The sequence below is a fragment of the Dipodomys ordii genome, unplaced genomic scaffold (genome assembly GCF_000151885.1).
Source record: "Dipodomys ordii isolate 6190 unplaced genomic scaffold, Dord_2.0 Scaffold3, whole genome shotgun sequence".
Taxonomy (NCBI): Eukaryota; Metazoa; Chordata; class Mammalia; order Rodentia; family Heteromyidae; genus Dipodomys; species Dipodomys ordii.
The window spans coordinates 434423-445184 of record NW_012267219.1 but is presented as its reverse complement, the minus strand read 5'-3'; the positions used below and the strand labels follow the sequence as shown (position 1 = coordinate 445184).

The 10762-nt window shown below is 37.0% G+C and overlaps 1 protein-coding gene across 1 annotated transcript in view; it reads right to left on the bottom strand.

Moving 5' to 3' along the window:
- LOC105988623 (olfactory receptor 6C6-like) overlaps positions 1–10762 on the bottom strand; it is a 21511-nt gene that overhangs the window by 777 nt on the left and 9972 nt on the right. The gene's annotated exons all lie outside the window — the stretch shown is intronic.

Here is a 10762-nt window from a genome sequence, read left to right as displayed (position 1 = left end):
AGGCTCAAGGTGTAATTCAAAAATAGAAACAGGAAAACCACAGTTTGTAGCTGAGGATCATCTGTCAGTCCCAACAAAATGAACACTACCTCCTGTGATCTGTTCTTCATTTCTTTTGGTTTATCAAATCTATAGAAAATTTAAAAAATGTGCATTTATTCATAAGATCTTCCTGCCCTTTCTTCCCTAGAACATACTGGTCTTAGAAACTCACCAAGAAGGAATGTTTTCACAAATCATCTTAGAGCTCATCACAACAAATATGGTTTCCACTCTATCAGTATATTTATAAAGTTTTTCACTAGTCCAAAATTGGGTTTTGCTTGGCAATATGTAAGATATAGAAGATACATGCTACTCTTTGAAATATAGGCCTTTTATTATATTGATTTATAACACATATTTTGCACATTATATCTCAGTAGGCCATTCAGGTCGTTAATGTTTTTTTAATTTTCTCCCTTAATTGATATCTAAAGTATCTTGCCAGGTGAGTGACACAAGAATTACAGCAATAGCATTTGTCCTAGGAGCCATAAGAACTACCAGTAACAGAAAACTTTTAAGAAGGAAAAGTGACAAAGAAAAAAAGTACACGAAGCTACTTAAATGAATATTCATCAAGGTGAGGACAGTCATAAAAAGTCTGAAGTTGTACTTAGAAAATAATTGGGAAGGAACAGGAAAATAGAATTGTCAAGGATGGCTTAGGAGCCAGTCAAACCTGCTCAGATAAACAGGATAGATATCTCTTATATGATTTCCTCTAATCCTCCCTTTGTAAGCAATCAACCATTAAAAACAACTCTGGAAAAATAACAGGAATAAGTACGATTTAAGGTACAATTAGAAAATCAATGTTTGAGGCAATTGTACCATGTATAGTTATATTTTACAGATAATATGTTAGTTAAGGTAAACACTTTGTACTTCTGGAATACCTTGAATGGACCACAGGTGTGGTACAAGTGGTGACATGGCTTCCTGGAGCAACTTGAATCTATCTCCAAAATTTAATTTTTAAGTTCTAAGAAAACGATCATCCCACAAATGCAGCTAGTTTTGAGAATTTTATCTGAATAATTACAAGTTGCATCATACTTAGAATATGTTCTCCTGTTTTCTAACAGAATGTACAATAGTCAATGTATATCATTTCTTGGTAAATATTAGGAATTGTAAGGTAGAACCCAAATTATATATGAACAACTGCCCATATTTAGAATGAAAACATACATAGAAAAATCTGAGCCTAGATTGGTCATTAAAATTTATTCACTTGTACTATTTCATTGAATGAATCAACACTTAACCTACCTGATTCTTGAGTGATTTTATGTTACGGCTAACTCTATTTGTTACTTCGATGTAACAACTAGAGAAGACTGTGTTGTTCTTGTGGAGATACCTATGCTTTAATTTTGATGTTTTTGACCCAGATGCCACTGCCTTCCCAGGACAGTTTCAGTACGAAAAGTTTGTTAATGCCAATACAGACAGCAAGAATAGTATTTTGCTGTTTTTTTAAACTTCATACAGTCTAAAATGTTATTGGCAAAGAGAAACACACCTGGATTTGTGTCATGTTATTAAAAGGTTAGCAAAAAGAAAAGGAGCAAATAAAAGCAATGAAAACCTTGAGAAAAAAACCCTCTTTAAATTTAGTACAGAAAAAGTAAAGGACTGCAATTACTGGAGATAATTGTATAAACATGTAAGTAAAAAGCAATAAGGGATAACTTCTAAAGTATATGCTTCTATGACTAACACATACAGCTCTGAAAATTAAATATAAGAATATGAACATATTTTTAGTCAACATAATCTGACTGATAAATTTCAGACTCACAATGAATGATGGGAATGCAATTGAGACATTGTGCATAGTATATTAGCCCCATGAGATTAATGACATTAAAATGAGAGTTAAACTGGCAATTAAAGAGTAAAGACAGTCTTGTATCTATTGAGAGAAATAATATGACCATTACTATGGGAAAAGTGAAATTAAAGATAAAAATAATACCTTGCATTCAGAACAAAGGGTAGATTAAAAGAGGCAATTTTCAGAAATGATGACTTTAAAATTACAATGATTCATAACATTTCTTTGACAAGCTTTTACACAAATTATAAAACTTGTAAATTCTGAAACTTCCAGAATATAAATTATAGAACATTTCTCCTCAGAAAAAGTAATATTGCTCTTTCTTCTAAGAAAATGCTGTCTTGAGAGTTTCTTTATCATCACAATAAAATAATTAAATTCATTTTGGGATGAAAATGTGCAAGGCTATGTTTGCTGCAATGAGGACAATAAGATATTTCTTTTTAATATTGAAAGCACAAATTATTCTTTAGCAAAAATAAAGAAACTATAAAATCAAAAGAGAATCAAAAGGTAATTGGAAAATTAATGTTATTCCCATGTTATCTACAGAACTTTGAAGGAGTTAAGTGAATATTTTGGTTTTGAGTGCTACACAGAGCTGGAGAACTGATTTAAGATAAACCAGTCAGATGAAGTGCAACATGGCAATAAAAACCTATAGGATGATTTCGTTGGAGACCATATTTAAATTTCTCCCATCTCATCACCTCTGCTAAGACTATAAACTTGTTCAAGAACTGTGTCCCAGTACCCAGAGTTCTTTAACATAGTCAAATGTTATGGTCAAAATAATGGTCTAAGTATTATGATAAAATTTCCTTATTTATACAAATCATTCAGTGGCAAAATTAATGAGTGTTTAATTATATAATATTGAAACAAACATGCCTTTATTTGAAACTATATTTTTTTTCTGCTTTTGCAACCACATATACTGTCTATCCCTATACTGTCTATACCCTGTAAGGGAAAACAACTTAAATTATAACATAAGAATATATGAGCACAGACCAATCAACATAACTGTATTTCATTTTGTTGGGCATTGGAAATATTATAAGCATGAAAAGACTTTTCAGTTTAAAAGCATCATCGCCTTATTTTTTTTATCTTTTAGCATTATCTATCCATTAAATGTAAAAATGGTAAAAACATTAACCTATTTATATATACAGAGATTTAGAAAAACTTGAACACTATACTTATCATCGTTATAAAGAGAAAACATCAATAGTTCATTATTCTGAGAAATTCATTCTACTCTGAAATATATGAGTGAGACACTCATATATTCTCTTTGAGACACTATTTTTTTTACTAATTTATTTGTTGCTGTGACAAAAGTCTATGAAGTTACCCTCTTTGCTACACTACTCTGCATTCTCAGATGTGAAGAAGCACTGTAAACCCACTTAATGTGAATTGTAGTACAATATAAAAATTGACCTTCTCTTGATACAGTGGAGCATATAAGCCTCTGGGTCCTATAGGAAATTATTTAACTGAAACATCAAATTCTCTAGGTAATTGAGTCACAGGGAATCATTCCCAAGGGATTGTAAAGTGCATGCTACCAAAGTGGCTTTTACAGAAATAATCAAGCAGTTTAGTTCAGAATAACCCATTTGTTCACCAATGTGATAAAAAGAGCATAATTATAAGTTGTTAATGATTATAGAACTTGTGTGAAGAGTATTGGTGAATGCAAAAGTGCTACATTTCCAATTTCGTTCCCAATCTATAGCTATTCTAAAAATAAGTTTTTCAGAAATAAAATTAAGCATGATGGAATGTTTACTGGTATTTAGTAAATCAAACAAAAATGTATTTACATTGACTGGATTGAATAATACATATTTCAAATTTTATCTATGTCAAAAACTGGAACCTTTTTGTAAGTCAGTTCTGTGCAGGTGTGATTGATTGGTTTAAATGTGTCCAAAATGACATAGAGTAGACAAAAGAGAGGCAAGAAATCAAGGGAAGATGGAGATAAATATTAGTAAATGGTGAACTAATCAGCCAAGGAAAGCCATAGAGGGCTAATAACTACCCAAACCTAGGAGAGAAAAAGAATAATTCTAGCGTGTAGGTATTAGAATCTTGACACTGTTGACAGTTTTATTTCAGTCTACCAGCACTGTTGAAAGAATATATATGTATATATATTACTGTTGCAGTTACATGAATAAGGTAATGAGTACATTTCTTCCCCCCCCCACCACTCCTTCCCTCCCCTCCTTCCCATCTCCCCCCACCCCTAGTTGTAAAGTTTGTTTTCAACGTAGTGTCTTATACATCTCATTGTTATAATAGGTCAACCTGTATCCTTGTTTCAGCATTTTGTTATTTCCCTTCCCCTTCCCAAATTAGAAAAATGTATATACAAGCTGCAGGGCACCGACATCAAATACAGTGAAAACAGGGGTCATACCGTGGGGGAAGAATGTATAAGAGAAACAAAAAAAAAATCCCATAGTGAATTTTAGATACATTAAAAGCAATACCAAGACAGAAAAACAATTTGTGTCCCTATCTTGAGGTTCATTTCACTTAATATCATCTTATATGGTCATACGTACATAGCTTTTGACCTTTTCTGCTGTCCTTGACTTATACTAGTTATTGCAAATAAGGAAAACCATGGGACCCATGTTTCTTTGGGCTTGGCTTACTTTGTTTAATATAATTTTTTCCAAGTCTTTCCATTTCCTAACAAATGGGGTGGTGTCATTCTTTCTGATGGAGGCATACAATTCCATTATTTATCTATATCTATACCTATATCGATATCTATCTATATACATATAGATCACATTTTCTTGATCCATTCATCTACTGAAGGGCATCTGGATTGGTTCCATATCTTAGCTATGGAGAATAATGCTGCCATAAACAAGTTGTACTGGTAGCTTTAGTATAGCCTTGTATGTGATCATTTGGGTAAATGCCCAAAAGTGGGTCATAGGGAACCTCTATGTGGAGTCTTTTGAGGAACCTCCATACTGCTTTCTAAAGTGGATGAACAAGTTTACACTCCCACAAACAATGCAATAGGGTTCCCTTTTGGTCACATCCCCTCCAGCATTTGTTGTTATTAGAGTTCTTGATTATAGCCATTCCAACTGAAGTGAGGTGGTATCTCAATGGTGTTTTGATTTGCATTTCTTTAATGGCCAGAGAAGTTGGGTATTTCTTCATGTGTCTATTGGCCATTCTTATTTCCTCTTCAGAGAAGTTTCTAAGTCTTTAGTTCACTTATTTATCGGGCAGTTGTTTCTTTGAGGATTTGGTGTTGGGGGATTTAATTTTTTTTTTTTTTGGGTCCGGTCGTGGGGCCTGAACTCTGGGCCTGAGCGCTGTCCCTCAGCTCTTTAGCTCAAGGCTAGGGCTCTACCACTTGAGGCACAGCACCACTTCCGGGTTTTTTCTTTTTTGTTTATGTGGTGCTGAGGAATTGAACTCAGGGTCTCAGGCATGCAAGGCAAGCACTCTACCACTGAGCCAACTTCCCAGCCCTAGTTTTGTGAGTTCTAAGTATATTTTAGATATGAGACCATTGTCCAATGTATGACTACTGAAGATCTTCTCCCAATTTGTGAGTTTTCTATTGATCTTGCTAGCTATGTTCTTTGCCATGCTGAAATTCTGCAATTTCATGCAACCTTTCTTTGATTTGTTGTGTTTCTGGGTCTTTATTAAGAAAATTTTGGCCTGTGCCAAGGAACCCTAGGGTTTCTCCTAATCCTTCCTGTAATGTTTTCAGGATGTCTGCTTTGACTTTGAGGTCTTTGATCCATTTGGAGTTGATTCTGGTGCAAGGTGATATATACAGTTACATAAATCAGGTAATGGGTACATTTCTTTTTGAACAGTGTTATTTCTTCCTCCATTTTCTCCCTGTTTTTCCCTCCCAACCCCTCCTGCCATAAGTTGTACAGTTGATTTTTTACCATACTGTCTAGGGGGTATCACTGCTGAATTAGTTCACACTCTGTCCCATCATTTCTGTGCTTCCTCTTGCCATTCCTAAACGAGATAAACTTACACACAAGACAAAAGGTAGAGAAATTGAAACAGATACAAAAGGGGAAAAACAGGGGAACTCATAAAAACCTCTCATTTCCATTTCTTGGAATTTGTTTTGATAAGTATCATTTTATATAATCATATCCAAATAGCTATTGAGCCCTTGTGATCATCTCCTAAGAATATCCTCGTTTGGTCTCACTGTGTGATGTTTAGAATCCTGTTTAATTTATCATGTTCCAAGTATATTCTTTTTATTTTTACTATCCATTGGGTTTACTTATAGGTTTATAGGCACATCCTAATTACTACAAATGAGGGAAACCATGCATCTGGCTTACTTGGCTTAATATAATTTTTTTCAAGTCTTTCTATTTTCTTACAAATAGGGCAATAAAATTCTGTCTGATCGAAGAATATAATTCCATTGTGTATGTATTTCACATTTTCTTGATCCATTCCTCCAAGAAGGGGCATCTGGGTTGATTCCATATCAATGTTGCAATGAACATGGTCATGCTGTTGTAGTGTGGCCAAATTTGTGGTGAATTGGATAAATGCCCAGAAATGGGATTGCTGGAAGGTTCTATGTTTTGTCTTTTGAAGAACCTCCATACTGCTTTCCAGAGTGCTCAAACAAGTTTACATTCCCAGCAACAATGTAGTAGTGTTCCCTTTTGAGGGCATTCCAGCCAGCGTTTGTTATTATTCATTTTCTTACAATGGCCATTCTAACTGGAGTGAGGTAGAATTGGCATTTTCACATTGTTAACACTTCCAGGAGCATATAGGAGTTTTTTCCATTTCAATCCTCTTTTAATTTCCTTTTTCAGATTTTTAAATTTTTCATCATAGAGGTCCTTCAACATCTTTGGTTAGTTATTTGATATTTTTTTTGAGGCTATTCCAAATGGAGTCGTTTTTCTGATTTCAGACTTGCTCTTCTCGTGGTTGGCATACAGAACAGCAACTGAGTTTTGTCAGTTAATTAATACTCCGCCAACTTGCAATGTTTCAGATCAGCTTAAAGTAACTTGGAAGAAGAATCTATAGGATTCTTTAAATAAAAGATTATGTCATCTTTGCAAAGATGGATAGTTTCCCTTTTTCTTTCCCTATTTGGATTCCTTGATGTTTGTCTCTTGCCTTATTACTCTTTCTAGGAATTCAAGAACTACATTGAAGAGGTAGAAAAACCCTGGGAAGATGGAGATAGAAATTAGTCATTGGTGGACTATTAGCCAAGAAATGCCAAAGAAGGCCCATACCTACCCAAATCTAGGAGAGAAAAAGGATTCTAGCCTTTGGGCCTCAGAATCTTGACACTGTTGACAGTTTGGTTTCAGTCAACCAGCATGTAGAACTGTGAAAAAACAATTTGTTTTACCCTTTTAGATCACCATGTTTGGAGCCCTGTGTTAAAGCTACCAAAAACAAACTTATTCATTTCCATTAACTATTTTGTAAAATGACTTCACACTTTGTTTCAATAGTTTCTTATAACCGAATGACAATTGCAGTTTTTGTGAAGAATACTACAGAGACGAAAAGCTGTTCTCCTGAGGACTGTTCTGGATTATGTGGTGTCAATACGAGTTATCAGTAATGTGCCTTTGACCACTTGGTTAAGAGGGTGCTTTCCAAGTCTCATTAACACTTGGGGAAGGAAATTTATTTCCACTGTCTTGAGTGAAATGATGTCCACACATAATATCAGTACACTTTTGTAATTATAATTACTCTCCTTACACATTTATGCTGAAATAATTTCATATTTTTATCAGGGTGACTAATGGGCATTTGGTATGTACTTTAGGTAATGAGAAAATATTCTTGCTCATTTTTCTCATTGTTACTCAGTGGTAGATTCTTTCACATTGGGTCTGTGTCATTTTGCAGTGGTCATCTTGTTTTCTGTCGAGTAATATGTTAGTTTCTATCATTATAATGTAGTCATGATTCTTCCTCCAAGGCCTAGAATCCTTTTTTAAGGAGTTTGTGTTTCTTCCATCTTGTGCTTTTGGCTCCCTTATCAAATATTACTTCCGGGCTGGGAAGGTGGCTCAGTGGTAGAGTGCCTGCCTTGCATGCATGAGGCCCTGGGTCTGATTCCTCAAAACCACATAAGCAGAAAAAGCCAGAAGTGGTGCTGTGGCTCAAGTGGTAGAGTGCTAGCTTTGAGCTGAAGAGCTCAGGGACAGTGCCCAGGCCCAGAGTTCAGATCCCACAACCGAACAAAAATAAATAAGTAAATAAATAAAATATTACTTCCTCCAAGGCCTAGAATCTCTTATCAAATATTACTTTCTCCAATACCTAGAATCATTTTTTCCCAAAGACCTTCTTTCTATTTACTGAAGAATGCTATTTAGAAAACAATTATTTCCAGTATTGGCACTTTCTGGTTGGATTTTGAATCTCTTTGGAATCAGCCTCATCCTGATTTTGATGGTCTGTTTGCATTTTCTACATTTTTTCTGGTCAAAACAAATGCTTTTCTCAGCCCGTATTTTGTCCTTTCCCAGGCATGGAATCACAATTTCTATTAAAAATTCTGGTGCTTCTCCTGGAAACAATGTGTATTCCCTGGTACAGTGATGTTGCTACTTCTAACATTTCAACTGAAATGCCTAGGGAATACACCTACATACACAAACACAGACATGTCTTTATTTTAATCGTTGTTCTTTTAATCACCAATATTTCATCCTTTTATTTCATGACTAGACACATGTTTCTCAACCGTGTCCAGCTGAGTGCTGACTCTGGGCGCAGCGTCTGACCGTTTTGTACACAGGGACATACAGAGCCTTTAGTGCCGGTTAGTCTTGAACCTCAGTGCTGGGAGCTGTCATTGGCATCTCACACTAGGATGTTTAAGCAGGCTTCCTGGGCTGGACAGATGTAAATCCCCCTATCTGGGTGAGGGCATCCCACAAGGTAAAGCACAGATGAGTTTTTGGAGTTGGCTAGGCACAGATCCCTGGCACCATGGGTGGAGGTGTTCATGTAAGGATGCCTGGGCTGGCTTTAAAGGATGTCTGATCAGAGTGCCCCTGGCCCCCAGTGCTGCTGGAGGGGCCAAGTGTGGGTTGGTGCTGCCCCACTGGTGCTGTGGGTGGCCAGCAGTATCTCTTTTATGGATGCACGGATGGACAAAGCTGTGTATAGATCCCTCAAGTAGGATGTTGGCAGCATCACGTGTGGGGTTGCATGCGTGGCCTGTCTACTGGCTGATGTTAGAGGTCTCGCCGAGGCCTTTTCCAGGGTGAGAGGCCATGATGTGTCTTGAGCTACTGTGGCTGTTCAGCTCTAAAAGGGATCTCCCAAGATCCTTCTCAGAGTTAGGGTCTCCACTGAGAACAATACTGGGACTCAAAACCCTGCTTGTGACTCAGCCCTGGTGGCTGGGTTTGGGGTGGAATTCTGAGACTGGGGTTTTCCAGCCTGGTTCTGGTTCCAGGTTGCACTAGCTGGAGGCTTGATTTTTCCCTCAACCCTGAGGGCAAACCTCACTGGGCAGGACTCTGTTTTGAAACACCACCCTTATGTTCTTCTCTGTATCTGCTCCTGATGGTATAAATTCCTATTTATGAAGGGGGTGGGCTTGGCTTGCAGTCTTACACACACCTGTTGTCCCAGACCTATCAGTTAAGTCCTCAGGCAAGAGTCTGGACCAAGACTGGTATATTCTCTGAATAAGAGCCCCAGGCTTTGTCATTTGTTCTGGTTCACCCATGCCCAATGTCAGTCAGAAGCTGAATCCTCTCTTGCCTAGTATGAGCTGAGACTAATGCCTTCTGTGAGTAACCAGTAACAAACTTTGTCCCTTGACTCAAACTTCCTCAAGTGCAAATTCCTGACACAAACTGAAGGAGTTAAATCCTCACATTGCTGGTGCAGGCTGAGATCTATGTAGTTTCTGGTTTCTGAGCTCAGAATTGTGTCCGTTTGTTTTCTCTGCCACCTTCCGATGCCCTATACCTGTGTCTGACAGTGGGGTTGATTTCTTTCCCAGATCTTTTCTCTGGCCATCTGCTAGAAGGGTGGGGAGGAGGAATCCTATGACTCAGGGTGTTTGGTGTTCGCATCATCTTCTTCCTGGGTTCCACCTTTGAAGTTGTTTCTCTATTGCATGGAAGCTGCTATTTTACAGGCAGCTGCTCCAAGCAGAAACCTGAATTGGATGAAGGTCACTGTTGAACAGAGGGATGGATGGGGATCTACATCAATCTGATGGCTGCTCCAGTTGTAAGGTTTTCCAAAGCAGAGGTCTGAACTGAGTGTGTTTTGGTTCTGAGTGGGCTCTTCATTGAGCAGATGGCCTCATCAAGGTACAGTCTGCATAAAGCTGTGCAACCTGTGTTCTGGCTGTCTGTGATAGGACCTGGTTATGTGGACTTAATGTTATGCCGATTTTTCTCTTCTACCACAACTAGAAGTTTGATGTTTTTTGATTGTCACTAGGCTCTGATTGCATGACTTCCTTTGGCATCTACACTTGAGCTGGATTTTCAGGTTGGAGTTTTGTATTTCTTACTGAGCAGACAGAGCTCTGGTATTGCCCTGTCTCTAGTCTGCCATCTTGAATCTGTGTTATCAATTTGCTTGTTTATGTTGCAGAAAAAGTTAGTTAAGTCTAAATTTTGACTCATTGTTTTGAAAAGAATAAAACTTTTGAAGCACATACTTGAAAGCTTCTTTTACCTGCTGGTTTCTTAGACTATAAATGAAAGGGTTCAATATAGGGGCCACAGAGGTATACAGCAGAGCTACTCCTTTTGTGAAAGTCACCCTTTCCTTTGCTGAAGTTTTTATATACATAAAGATACAACTCCCGTA